Source organism: Callorhinus ursinus, unplaced genomic scaffold, assembly GCF_003265705.2.
Source record: "Callorhinus ursinus isolate GAN/ISIS: 27379988/994484 unplaced genomic scaffold, GSC_fseal_2.0 scaffold2, whole genome shotgun sequence".
Taxonomy (NCBI): Eukaryota; Metazoa; Chordata; class Mammalia; order Carnivora; family Otariidae; genus Callorhinus; species Callorhinus ursinus.
The window spans coordinates 101,125,443-101,139,368 of record NW_027397064.1 but is presented as its reverse complement, the minus strand read 5'-3'; positions in this window follow the sequence as shown (position 1 = coordinate 101,139,368).

Sequence of the window (13,926 nt, the reverse complement as noted above, 5' to 3'; positions counted from 1 at the left end):
GATTTTTGTGTGGACTTAACTTTTCAACTCACTTGAGTAAAACCAAAGAGTGTGATTGCTGGTTCATATGGTAAGAGTACATTTAGTTTTGTAAGAAACCACCAAACTGTCTTCCAAAGTAGCTGTGCCATTTTGTTTTCCCACCAGTAACGAATGAGTTCCTGTTGCTCCACATCCTATGATGGTTGCCAGGTGGTGATTATTTCTATCGTCCCTTCTACTTCCATTAATTTCATTTTCTCCTAAGGAAGACTGGTCCCCACCCCAATTTATTCATGTATGCATTTATTTACTTGTATCAACATGGTGTCATGGATTCCTATTGGAGTCTATAGGTTGTGTTCTGAAGGTTGTCTGCTGGGTGTGCTCACTGCTATCCAAGTGTCACTCCTGCTTCGTTCTCTTGTTGAACACAGGCAGACATCAATATGCCCATGTGCACATATCTCTAACTATTTCTACATCTATTGAAAAGCCTGAGAGTTCATCTCATATTTCCAGTTCCACTCCAACCCTTCAGTGTTCTTTCCATCCTTCCCTATTCCCACGTTTGTAACTCAGATAGTGAGAAACTGGCTCCTGCTCCCATATCCTCAATGTATTTACTTAATTGCTCAAGCCATTAACTGTTTGCTCAGTGTAACTAATCTTCTGTCCACTCCAGCCACCTCCACAACCTGCCACCTCTGTCCCAGTTCCTTGGAACCTAGGGAACACCAAGGCCCACATCTCTGCAAGGAAACCCTTCCTTCCCCACTCTGCTTCCTCAGGGGCAGACAACTCCAGGCTAGAAGAGGAAACAAGGGTGAGGTGGAAATGACAGAATGATATGAAGAAGACCTCTTCTTTTAAAGCAACCTGAGGATGGGTTTTCTGTTATAGGATGAACTGTTGGATCCGATGCTATTGGGAATAATGATTGGACCATTTTGAAAAAGTTGGTTCAAGTAGAGAGCCACAAAACATATTTCAAAAATCACATGCATATGTGTATTCCTTAAACTTTTTATTCTACTTTTGAAACACAGACGTATTTTTATTTTCCAATATTTTGATATAGGGCTAAGACCTTTCTTCGATGTGGGTGGGCTTTCACACACAAACCACGTGGATAGAACATTGTCTACAATTTCCAGTTCCAGTGTCCTTGGAGTGATCTTTAAAGGTGTTTGCAAAGCTCTTTGAATGCAAAATTATTCTAGATTTGTGAAATGCCCCTAACCCAGCTTTGTACAACTCTCTTGCCCAGATTCGATTTAATAGCCATTGTTTTTAGTGACTTGCATGTATTGTGTCCTTCCAACGCATTTCATCTAATTTTTATAGTAATAACACTTTCTTTCTATATTCCTATTTCATTGATCTGGGGTGCCTGGTTGGCTCAGTCGGTTTGAGCTCATTGATCTGTACATTATTTCATTAAATCATACACTTACAACAATAAATACAACTAACACAAATAAGTTTGGAGACAGATACAACTAATTGGCAAGCATACAAGCCAGCTGATAAGGGCAGAAATACATGGTGTTCTAGAACAGACTAGGAAACTTTTTCCGTAGGGGTCACAAAGCAAATATTTTTGTCGTTTGTGGGCCATATGGTCTCTATAACAATTTCTTAACTCTGCCACTGTAATGACAAAACAGCCGTAGACAATATGTACATGAATGAGCATGGCTGTATTTCAAGAAAACTTTACTTACAAAAACAGGTGGCAGGCCAAATTTGGCCTTCAGGACACAGTTTGCTGACCCCAAGGGGGTAGCTAATTAGCTACCTGCATTCCGTATGCAGGGGGCATCCAGCAGCATGATGTTGGGGGGAAATGGAGTGCAGTGGTTACTTGAGTGGACCTAAGTTAGGAGGACTCTTGCTACCTTGCATGAGAAAGCATCCTAACTGACACTCCCTGATTCGGCTTCCCCAGTTGCCCATTGTGCAGACCTTTCTATTCCCAAGCTCTAGCTGACTCCTTGGCATTTTCCTGAGGACAAGGCCTGTTTTATTATATTTCAAGAAAACCTTTTATTATGGTAAATTTAAAACATAGTGGAAAGTAGAGAATCCCAGGATCCCAGGATCATGACCTGAGCCGAAGGCAGACGCTTCACCAACTGAGCCACCCAGGCCCCCACACGGCGACAGTTATTGATACATGGCCAATTTTCATCCATAGGCAAAGAGGAGCGTCTTTCGCTTTCCTGAAAGCCTCTGCTAACACGGAAGCATTCTTCTGGGTTGGGCAGCCAGTGGAGTTGCACTTGGCAATCCCTCGCTGTGGGGGTAAGGGGTTAGGAGACTTGAAGCCAAGAGAGACTGGCCCCCAAAGGTCTCGAGTGTACTGAGCTATGCTAGTCGTTCCATGCACGATGGGTAATATCGGTCCTTCAGTGCTCTCTTACTGAGAAGATCCGAAGAGAAACTCTTTCTGGGTGAACACTTGAGACCTTCCACCGACATCCCTTGCCCAAATTTTTTCTTCATTCTTTTTACTCTCTGCAAATATGAAAACACAAGGGCTCACCATGGGCCTTTAAGCAGAATTTTGAAGAGGCCGCACAGAGCCGTGGCCAAGGGTGGCTCTGGAGTCAGTGGTTACTTGAGTGGACCTAAGTTAAGAGGACTGTGCCTGGGTCCCACCCTACCACGGCCAACTGTGGGGACATCTCTTCACTGACCTGTGCCTCCGTTTTGTCCTCTGGGAAATGGGGATGATGATAATTTCTGCCTCATAGGATTTTTGAGAGCATTAAAAACATTAGAAAATAAATGTGAAGCACTTAAGACAGGTGTTGGTACATATGAAATAATGACATTATTAAGATCAGATAGTGATACGGAAAGACTCTCCCCTAGAAGCTGATAGTAAAAATATCTGGGTCTAAATATATACTAACTACTTTCGGAAGAGAATGGTATGGTAGGGGCAAGATCGGGCCCCTGTAACTAGTTTTGTGACCATGAGTTTGTCACTGTCCCTTTCAGAGCCTCCAAGTTCACATCTATAAGAGAAGGTGCTCGAGCAATCTATCCCTTTTACATTACTTTAGTCTGAAACCTGGAGTCTGTCTGTAGCAAGAGGTTCCCAGCCCACTGTGGGCCTCCTTAGGCCCTTGGGCTTATTTTTAATTAACCAGCCGCCAGGAATGCAAATGCTTACAGGTCAGATGTGGGGATGGGCAGCGTCTCTCTTCCAAGGCCCCCAAGCGTCTCTCTTCCGAGGCCCCCCTTCTCTCACTCCCTCTCCAGTTCTGTGTCGGACTCACTAGCCGCAGGCGATCCTTTGGCCCAGCTCACTGAGGTGGGGTGGCTGCCCCTGCGGTTCAGCACACTGTTAGCTGGACAGTTCCCAGAGTCCTCACCAGGCCCCAAGTAGCCCTCTGCAGCTGAGAGGCACAGGGTGGGGCACCCCCATCAGAAAGCCAACCCCTTTGACCTGGGTGTCCTCTTTAACTCCAGACTTGAGGCTACAGGTGCTCCAGATTCCAGAAGTCAGTCTGCAGCCTGGTCCTAAATAAACAAGGGTCTTTTCTGAGTCCTCTGCTGATGGAACTCCTCTATCTTGGGGGATGCTTGACTTCAGCTTTCAGCCTCACAAAATAAAAGGATGGTGCTGACCACATGCAGGTGCTTGGCTAAATGCGTTGAAGAGGGGAAGAAGGATCACACGAATTAAGAAAGCTGAACTTTAGTCTGCTTTGTCACCAAACAGGCGCATGAGCCAGTGGATAGATATGACCGTGGGCCCACTCTCCTGGGGGGGGGGGGTGTCTCTAAGCCGCATGCCAGCTCTCCTGGATGAGTCTAGGATCTGCAGAAGAATGAGGTGCAGAGACCAGAGCATCCTGAACGGTAAACCGGCCTCCCGCCCACCCATCCAAAAGCTTGTCCCTGACACTCCATTATCCACCCACAACCCCTGATGTGGCCTCTCAGACATCCTCTTGGCACACGTCCAAGAGCTGGGCACTTAAGGGAGACAGTTGGGCAGAATTCACTCTTGAGCTGCACATACAACCAGGAAGCAAATGAGGCTCACAGAACAGAGCTTCTCTCGGTGCCAACCAGGCTGTGGGAGTGACTGCGGGGTGGGGCTCAGCTCTCCCTGCATGGAGGTCAGCACAGCGGTCAGCTTCACCATGGAACCCTGTTCTCAGGTCCGCTGAACCTGGGAGGATCTCCCTGGATAAAAATCCAAGACATTTTTACATGTCTAGCTTGGACATCCTCTAGAAACACACATTCCCCAAGAACTGGGCTTTCCTCACATCACAGCTGGTTAGTGAATAGGTGACCCCAGTTACCAGGCCTCAAGATTTTAGAAAGCTCAGTCATCAGCGGTGCCTGGGGGTACAGTTGGTTAAGCATTTGACTCGTGGTTTCGGCTCAGGTCATGATCTCAAAGTTGTGAGATCGAGCCGGGAGTCAGGCTCCATGCTGAACGTAGAGTCTGCTTAAGACTCTCTCTCCCTCTCTGTCTCCCCCCTGAGATCTCTCTCTCTAAAATAAATAAATAAATCTTTAAAAAAAGAAAATAAAAAGAGAAAACTCAGTCATCAGTGGCAGCTTGCTGGGCACTTGGTGTCCCCGCTGCTGTCTCCTAAGCCATTTGCCACCTGCAAAGTTCTCCCCAGTTCCACCTTGATCACTGTGTTCTCCAACCAGTCAATATCAGCCCCTCAAGCAAACAAATTCCATCCTTGCATTTAGGCAAATCAACTGACATCCTAGGATATACACCAGCTCTTTGTCTCACTCTTTCTACCCCAGGGATGCGTTATCCGGTTGTAAGAGTCATAGGCACTCAGATTTAAATCCCACTGCGTGACTGTAGACTAGTTACATAAACCTTTCTAAGCCTCAGTTTCTTTATCTGTAAAATGGGGGAATAGTGGTAGTGTCTCTTTTACTGGGTCATTATGACAACCCACAGAGATTATGCACGCAAAACCATTTGCACAATGCCTGGCTCAATACATTTTATTTATGTGCTTTCTCTTGCACCCATCCAAGTAGTGAAGTAAATAGAACTGCTTAAATTGTGCTTCTGGTAGCCTATATTTGTAGAATGATCTATTTCTTAAGTTACACATTAATTCAAGGCTTCATTAAGTAGCTCGATGCCTTGGGCAACAGATTACTTATAAATAGTAATATTTAGTGGCTCCTTAGTTTTGCAGTCAGACATTATTAATGGGCCATGACTTGGAATCAGGATGAAGTTTAAACACATGCACACATCCACTCATGTCGCCATGTGCACACGCACATGGACACACTGAATGACAAAGATACTCCTGAAGCTGCTAATATGAGTTTATCTTACAATTACTTTTGGAAAAAGAAGATCAAAAGGAAAGAGGAAAGAGACCATCTCCTTCTTGCATCAAAGAATGCAAAGAGCATATTCCAAATCTTGATCAGTGGGCTCATTGTCCCTTATCCCTAATTATTGCCAAAACGTCGTTTTAGGATGTTTTTTTGCAAATGTTATTAGTCCCCATGGATAATTTTCTTCGTCTTTCACTTGCCAAGGAATTAATAAATTTCCCATAGCTAATTTAATCATTTGGGTAATTTAAATAAAAAGGAGATCAGAGTGATTTAGAATATTCAACCAAGGTAATTCAGGGCTTCCTGCATTTTGGGGTGTGTGTGTGTTTTGCCACGGACAGGCTTCTGCAGGACAGGGTTGGTAGGAGAAGGTGTCACAAAAAGACTGTCAACACAACATGCAAATACCTGACATGCAGAATAGCCTCAAAACGATCAAGGGCTTTGAAGGTGGCCCAGCTGTTCTAATTGTATCTTGGCTAAAGCTACCTCCATTACACATTTTTGTTATATTTTTTTCACTAAAAATAGAAGAGTCCATCATGCTAAGTTTTCCTGGAATGATCAGAGATGTGATTATTCTTGGTCTTCGAGCCCCGGGCAACTCCCTGAACCTGAAGACCTTGCCCTCACCCCCCAGCCCTGCTTCTCACCTACCAACATTGCGGGAGGCTCGGGCTCTGACTACCTGTCAGAGATCCAACAAGGCCGGTCCACCCACAAACCGTTCACTTGCTTTTGGGTACGGAGTCTATTGCCAGCTTCCACGATACGATATGGAAAAACCTCTGGCCAGAGGGTGTAATTGTTTGGCTTTCTCTGGAGCACAGGATTTGGGATGTCCCCATGGAAGATACCAGATTTTTTAATCCCCATGACATGGGTTGAGGCCCCTGGTTAAATCTTATCATATTCTAGCTGCTTCTCAGTGATTCCCTGAATCACAGAACTTTATAGCTGGCATAAACCTTAAAGACCATGAGGTCAAACTTGCCAGCCTGGGAAATCGAGATGCAGAAAAAAAACAATGGTCATGGCCATGGGCAGCCACAGTGACCAGCAGGGCCAAGGCCAGCCTCCCCAACTTCGTCCTGATCTCTGCTGGTTCCCAGAGCTGATTCCTTCTCCATCACACCACAGGTCCACCTCTGTGTCTGGAGGCCCAGAGTCAGCAAGACGTCCTACCCTTCTGCTCTGCATTGTCAAAGATACAGAATGAATTCAGCAGAACCTAGAGAAACCAGAGCCCGGATGAGCAGACTGCTGCCCTCTAGTTCTTAGTGCATCCTCGAGTTGTTTCTGTTCTGCTTTGGGTAACCCAGGCTGGTGCTCCTGGACAGCAACCCCACACCACATCCAGCGGCACCCTGGTCCAAGCACACCCCCACCCTCCCGGATGCCCACACCCTCATGCACCTGCTGTGAACCCTTCTGCCTGCAGTGCCCCTGAATGCACAGTGACATCTCTGGCTTTAGCGCTCCCCTCCCCTCCTCGTGACAGGCAGCTCCCCCTTTCCTGGACCGGCAAATAAAGCAGTGGTGAACAGCTTTGTTCCGAGATAATAATTCTTGATTATTGCCTTAGGGCTGGCTGAAGCCTGGCTGAGAGCACTCCCAAGGGGACAGGCCTGTGCCCCGCAAGGTGTGGGCACAAAAGGAGGAAAAAGCCTATGCTGTAAATTTGTTAGAAAATGGAGCTTCTCCCCTTGAAAGGGCCTCCCTTCCCATGGACCCAAAGTGCCACAGGGCTGCTAGGGCCAGAGAATTGCCTATAAAGCCTGCCCCTGGAGTCTGCAGGGCCTCTCCGTGAGAATAGGCTGCTGTGTGTGAGCCCGCGGAGGTAGGATCAACTTAGCCTCCCTAGCACTGCCTGACGCTGGGGCATAGAGCACATCACAGCTGCTTAGGAACACACATGAATGCGCTAGCTCAAGATTGGGTAGAGGGACGAGAGGTTCTCATCATAGCACACTGCCCTGCTCCTCCCCCTCCTCGGGAGAAGGTGACAGTGTTTGCAATATGTGGTCCGGGGCAGGGTGCTTTGCCCCTGGTGACTGTCCCACAAGCCCCGTATCGATGCATCTCTCAGATGGGACTCAGGGGGAAGTGAGGGCACAGTTCGCAGGGGGCAAGGCTGCAGAGTGAGCTGAATTTGTATAGATGGAGAGCTAGGAGGCCTCTCAGCCACGCTCATCCATCAGGGAGGTTTGCTGGGCAGGAACTGGGGACTCGGGGTGACTTTGAGAACCAGCGAGATTAGGATCAAGGAAGAGCGAGGGACATCTGGGAGGGTTATAAGTGAGATGTAGCAGGATGGCTGGGACAGGCAGAAGCAGGCAGGACAGCGGAACACTTGTGGGGGGCAGACATCCTGGGCTTTGACCAGAGCAGGGTAGCCTTGGACCATTACCTGAACCTCTCTGAGCCTCACTTACTCAACTGTAAAAGAGAACATTAAATGACATCGTTGTCACAGTCTGATCAGCAAGAGTAAGTGGCATAAAAGTACAGGAAGGTGCTCGGTACCCAGTCAGGGCTCCATAAAGGCTTGCTCCCTTCTGGTCGAGCAGAAGGGTCCTGGTCATCGTCACTTCTTACAGCAGCTAGGAAATGTCAGGTCGGTGTTCTGCCAAGGCCCATTCCTTCTCACCCGGCAGTGCCCCAGGCCATCCCTCCAAGGGCCATTATGCTACAGACAGCTCATTTGCATGCCCTGGTTGGAAACCGCTCAGCTCAAGAATGGAATGTTCTGGCCCCACCAATTTGATTTTCAAATCAATTCCCTCTGAGCAGGAGCCGCCCTGGTTACACTGGGCCCCAAAAGGCTAAGCTGACTGATTACAGGACACTGAGATTGGAGCGGGGGAGGGGCAGGCCCCCACCCTCTGCCACACATCCTCCTCCCAGTAGGTGCTCCTCTGGAATCTGGGTTAACACGCTGCCAGAGATGACGGGGAGAGAAAGCAAGGGAATCTGAGGGGCCAGGACCCCTGCTCTGTGGGACGGGACACTGTGGGTACCAGTGGAGTGTAGATCCCTATTTCTTACCCCTGTCACCTCAGGATTCTGTCCTGAGTAAGGACTGCTGGGCAATGCCCCAGTCAAGCCTTGATCCTAAACCCCCAGCAGCGGCTTCTTTCCTAACACAGCCAGCAGAGGGTGCCAGGAGCCAGGCGGAGAGGTTCCCAAGAGAAGTTCAAAGGAGCCTCTGCTCACTGTCATGTGCCCTGAGCTTACAGTGATGCCATCCCCAGTACCGCCTGTAGACAGAACCAGAGGCCGCCTGGCTGCGGGGGTCTCCGAGAATGAGCCCGTCTACCCTGCGTGCATCTCTGAGATCAGAAGCGCTTTCAGAAAGGGCAGGTCTAAATTTCCAGTTCCTCTCGGGAAGGGAAACAGGGATTTGCATGGGTTTACAAGAGACTGTAATGAGGACCCAGGCTCAGAGAGTTTAAGTCCCTGGCCTGATCTCACTGATAAATGACACAGTCTGGGTTTGAACCTGATCAGCCTGATTTCAAAGAGGGGCTTTTATCAAGGCTGCTGGTCTGTTGATTGGATTACGAATGATGCGCCTTAGACACGACAGACACGCCAGAGGAAGGGGCAGACCTGCTGAGGTGCGGTGATGGGACATCGGCCGCCCCTGGCCTGGCCCCCAGGTCCCCCATGGCTGTCCCGGGTGCCAGCCCCTCTCCAGCTGGCCCCTCTGCCCACACCCTTCCCTCCTGAGGCTGCCCTGTAGCAGAAGGGCCAAGCCTCGCTGACCACCCCAGCGCCCTCCCCATCCAGGGAAGCCTCTTGGAACACACTCACCCTCTCCTCTGTTCAGAGGTTTCTTGGAAGTGAAATTGGCCCTGCGACCAGGAAGCGATTCAAACAAGTCGCAGAACATTGCCTGCCACGGACTCACCACTGCAGCCAATACTGGAAACCACCACGGTGATGCTGGGATGAACACTTCCTTCAGAGCGAACCTGGAGCCCCCAGGATTTGGGGGACAGAGTGGACAAGTCTACACACGGGCTGCCAGGATGGGAAATCAAAGGACCGCTCCCCCAAAGTGCCGCCATGTGCCTCAGCACCGAGGATAGGAATGGGGTCTGGGATCTTGGGGAAGTCTGTCTTCTCAAACTGTGTCCAGAGAGCCCAGGGAACTTGGCTGCCATGTGGACAAAATGGGGTTGGAAGCAAAAGGCATTCTCTGAGGCAGCCTTCTGCATGTAGGGTGTCACATTGGTGCAACCACCACCCCCGTTGTTCAGCTGGGGAAAGGGGCACTCGGAGAGAATGGGGACTTGCTGGATGTCACATGCGTGGGAAGCCTGCGGCTTCTAAGCTGCGGCTCTTAGGTCTGGGCAGGTGCCGCGCTGAGAGCAACTCTCCCAATTAGGTCATTATCTTAGTTGACTATGGTGCTGCGGCATATCACCACGAACCTACCGGCTTAAGACACCGAAAATGTGTTCTCTTAAAATTCTTTCCAGCAGAAATCCCTCTGGGCTCAGTCAAGGCGTCTGCAGGGTGGGCCTCCTCTTGGAGGCTCTGGGGCAGCACCCATTTTTTTTGCCTTGTCCAGTTTCTACAACCACGAGCTTTCCTTGCCTCTGGACTCCTTCTTGAATCTTCAAAGCCAGCGGCGTGACACCTTCAACTCCCCTCTGTCTCTGTCCCTGTCTCTCTTCCTGAATCTGCCCCCCCGCCCCCCCCATTCATTCATCAGGGCCTTTGTGGTGACAACGGACCTCCAGGATAATCCAGGATCATCTCCATCTTGAGACCCCTAGTTCAATCACACCTGCAGAGTCCCCGTGGCTGTGGAAGGTAACATATTCCAGGTTCTGGGGATTAGGGCATGGACATCTTTGGGGGCGATTCTGCATACCACAATCACTCTTTGGGTCAGAAAAAGGGCTCCGGGCAAGCAACCTGACCACAGGGGTTAGCAGCAATCCCAGAGGGTAGCAAGCTTCGATTTCCTCCCAGGCCACGGGAAAAGTCAGGGAGGGCATCAGAGGTGAGGAGTGAGAATGTCCAGAGGTGCAAGGAGCCATAGGACTGAGTCCACCGACACCCACCTTCCTTTGTCCTGTTAGATTCCCTCCCGTTAAATTATGGGGCCCAGAAAGCCTCCCCAAAGGCTGTGGGCTCTACCTCTGCCTCGTCTCCTGGCTCTGGGGCCTTCTAGACACACTGATGCCCACCGCTTCTCCAGAGTGAGCACCTCAGCCCATCCAGGAAGGGCCCTGGAATATGAATGTTTAACAAGCTGCCCAGAGATCCCCATGAGGAGTTGTGTCTGGAAGACACTGCATGAAATCACAGACGTAATTCCTCAAGGTGGGGCAAGGGGAGGGGATTTTTTTTTTTTTAAAGATTTTATTTATTTGTTTCACAGAGAGAGAGATAGTGAGAGCAGGAACACAAGCAGGGGGAGTGGGAGAGGGAGAAGCAGGCTTCCCGCGGAGCAGGGAGCCCGATGCGGGGCTCGATCCCAGGACCCTGGGACCATGACCTGAGCTGAAGACAGACGCTTAATGACGGAGCCACCCAGGCGCCCCAAGGGGAGGGGATTTTTAATGCCATAAGGGAAAACGTGGCTGATACCCCCTTTGGTGGAGTCCAGCCAGTCAGCCCGCCCAGTGTGCTGGCCTCAGGCTTGTGCCTCTGCAGGCGTCCTGGGGAAGAAGGGAAGGTGTCCTCAGAAAGATGCACTTGCTTCGAGCCTGGGGCAGATGGAAGCAAGTGTATAGCTCCAGAGCCAGGAGTAGGGGATGTGGAGGTGGCACAAGGCATTAACATGCCACCCAAAGAGGATGCGGAGAGGACTGTCCACAGAGGGATCACAACCATGTGGCAGATCTCAGAAATGAGGCTTAGAGAGTTAGCCAGCCTCAGCCTGGTTCCCCAGTGTAAGTTGTCCCTCCTGCACCCTTCCGCCCAGTAAGCTGAGTTCTTGGGGCTACACCTGCCTCACAGTGCTCCCTGCTGTCTAGCCACCCCTTCTTTCCACCTCAGCCTCTGTTACCCCCAACTGGAGCTGTCCGGCCCTCTGTAATGCCCTCCAGCCTCTGCCTCAGCAGGTGCAGCCCCAAGAAGCCTATAGAACATGTATGCCCTTACGATCTCCTTTCATCCTCAAAATGACCCTCCCCCAAGTCAGGCAGGACACCATCTGTGTGCCCGCTTCCTACAGGACACTGCAATCTGGCATCCAGGCCCTCTATTGTGTCCACCTCCCAGGAGCTGAAGGTCAGTTACAAAGGCATATGCAGCATGTCTCACATCGGACGGCCTAGTGCCTGTGGTCCCACTCTCCAAAATGAACACAGGTCACCCTAAAAAGAAGCCAGCTGAACCCAGACCTAGGAAAGCCCACAGAGATGTTCATTTTCAACCCTGTACTGCCACCTGCTGGCCAGGCTGGGATGTTCAGAGCCAGAGGTAGGGGGTGGTGGGAGGACCCGCAAGGCCAGGTCGTGAGAGGCTATAAAACACTTCCCCTCCAACCTTGCTTCTCCTGCGCCACAGCACTGGGCCAGGCTGCTCACCCTCCCGAAGTGTGGCTGACCCACCACATCTCCCTCTTTCCTCGCACCATCAGATCCATCTTAGACGATATGGTTTTGTTGAAAAGAATCTGCTAAAATAACTCACACCAAGACGTTATGATTGATACTGGCATTAATTATTATCTATCTTTTCCCCAAGCTATTGGAGAACAAACTTTTTTTTTGTTAGAATCTAAGTGTTTATCTCCAAAGAAGTGATTCTCTAATGGTGGAATTTCAGACTCTGTGGTGGCATTTTGGATAGAAAGAATTCAGCAGAGCCCCTTCTAAGCATCCCTCGATCTCTGACTCACTCTGAGTACAGAGGTCAAGCTAGTAGGGCACATCCAGGGTCTATTATCTCAGAATGTCATAAGATAATAGAATATTGGAGTTGGCAGTGCCTTAGAGACCCGGTATTGTACCGACACATCCGAGAAAGGGGAAGTGATTTGTCCATATGGAACAGACTGGAAACAGAATCTCTTCCAGAAAGGCTTAGCTAAATTAGGGAAATTCCTGGGTGATAGACATGCCAAGGATTTTAAGGGGAAATGTGAGCTTCAGATCACAGAGACCAGTCTCCCTTCCTCCCAGTTATCGCCTACTCCCTCTCAAAGATGGAGGGAGAGGGCCTCGCTGGGGTGGAGGGAGCACTGCCCAACTCTCCCAGCTCCACTCTCCACACTGTCCTTCTACAGGACCCCGCTCTTTTCCCAGTGGGGGCCCCCAGAGGAATTCTGACTCACTTTCCATCTCTTTGTCTCTCTGAGCTGCACTATGGGTAATTCCTTCCACCCCTACTCCCCTAATTCACTAATTCTTCTGCAGCCGTGTCCCATCTGATGTTTAAAGCATGTCTGACTTTTAAAAATTTAATAATTATATTTTCATTTTGAGATGTTGTTGTTAGTTGTGAAATCTGGGCACTTTTGATCATTTTGCGTTCCCTGATTGTGTTTTCGACGTTCTCCTTTTGTTTCCATAAACATTTCAAACACACGGCTTTTTGTTCTGTTCCCGATCACTCTGTGTTTCGACCTGTGTGATTGGGGTAATCCCATCAGTTGCTGTTTCTGCAGACACTTGCTCCCAATCGATCATTTCTTCATGCTTTGGCCACTTTTCATTGGGAGTTCCTATTTGGCTGACGTGGGTCTGGGGAACCCCAAGAGGCCTGGATTGGGGGTGAATCTTCTGCAGAGGATTGTGCTCCTTTCTAGAAGGAGTCTCTGGATAGCTGTTGTCTTGGAAACACACTAAAATAATTCTCAGCTTAGATATTGTTTGGGGAGTGGAAACTCAGACCCCAAATCCATGGAGGATGGGTTTCTGTGTCTAAATCTTCAGGGGGTGGGGGAGAGCCAAAATCCCTCCTCCTTCCCCTCACTTTCTGTCTCCTTTACACAAAGTGGGGGCCAGGACAGACCGTTTTCTTCTCCACCACACCTTTCACTGAGGGCATAGCTCCTCAAGGATTCTAGCATTTCCCAGAGGTTTCAGTGCTGACACTGCATCTTGTCCCTAGGGGCCCAGGGCCTGGCCTTCTCTCTGCTGAGTGGCTGCGAGAATCAGTGACTGTGGGTTTCAGGAATTTCCAGATGCCGCCAGCGCAGCCCACAGCTTCAACGATCCCTGACCACGCTGCTTTCAGCCACCTCTTCATTTTGGGTCCTTGGGGGTTCCCCGGCTTTCTCACACATTCAGGTAGGCACTTAAAATCACATTTCTTTTATGTCAGTCGTCATGTCTGGGTATGTGCTTTGGGATTTTTGCCCCAAAGGCAAGCCCTAATTTGGTACAGAAGCGGATAAACATTGGCTACTCTCAGAGTTACACAGTTAGAACGACTGTGTTGATGGGGGATCACAGTCCACACAGGGGACCAGCCTCCCTTCCCACACCAGTGATAAGTTTGGGGGGGCGTTCCCCCAAGCCATCGTCAGGCTTGATAATTTGCCAGAAAGACTCTAAACTCGCAGAAAGCTGTTAGGCTCGTGTTGTATGCATGGGCACAGACGAGCATCCGCCAAGGAAC